Here is an 806-nt window from a genome sequence, read left to right as displayed (position 1 = left end):
AAAAGCTTTATGATAATCCTTATAACAAAAATCGATTGCTTCGGGATTGCTGCAGAGGATGAATAACTTTATCTGAAGAGTAAATACCTTAAATACATAACTTTTTTTTTCCTTATTAAATATACTCTAAAGAAAAGTTTCAAACAATAGGGAAAATATCCATTTGTCCCACTGCAGGCAGGGACTTTCCATTATAAAAGGGATGAAATACAAAACCACATCTGCCATTAGAAGTTCTTCAGTTGAAACCACTTGAAAGCCAACAGAGAGACAGAAGGCGTCAGATTAGGGTGACTTTCTTCATGCTATTATTTCCCTTGCATCCTTTTCCTTTTGTTCAAGTCCTTTTTCCCACTTTCTCCTCCAGCCCAGCACTAGAAAATACACCCTCAAAGAGAAGGCTCACACTCCAGTGATCTTCTTAGAAGGCATTTATCTGATTTAAGTGTGATTTTCTCCACTGCATTCTCAGCCTTTCTCTCCATGGGAGCAGAACAGAGAAAAGAGAAGGCTGAATACAAGATTTCATGAAATGAAAGCAGAGAATGAGGCCACGGCTAGTCACTACTTTTAACCCAGTATTCCCAGTTGCAACTCCCTTATAATTCTCTACTTTCTTCCCCTATCCCTTCCTCAACTTGGCTTTTAGTCAGGAAGGGAGAGGTCTCAGTACAGAAGTTAACACTGTGGTAACCATCCACTGGACAAACTTGGCTATTTAGTCGTGGAGATAACTATCCACTGAGCTTGTATTATGTGCCTGGTCCTCTGCTAGGTGTTGAGGATAGAGCAGTAAAGAAGAGAGA

The sequence above is a fragment of the Galeopterus variegatus genome, unplaced genomic scaffold (assembly GCF_000696425.1).
Source record: "Galeopterus variegatus unplaced genomic scaffold, G_variegatus-3.0.2 Scaffold13378, whole genome shotgun sequence".
NCBI lineage: Eukaryota > Metazoa > Chordata > Mammalia > Dermoptera > Cynocephalidae > Galeopterus > Galeopterus variegatus.
This window is presented reverse-complemented; position numbering follows the sequence as displayed.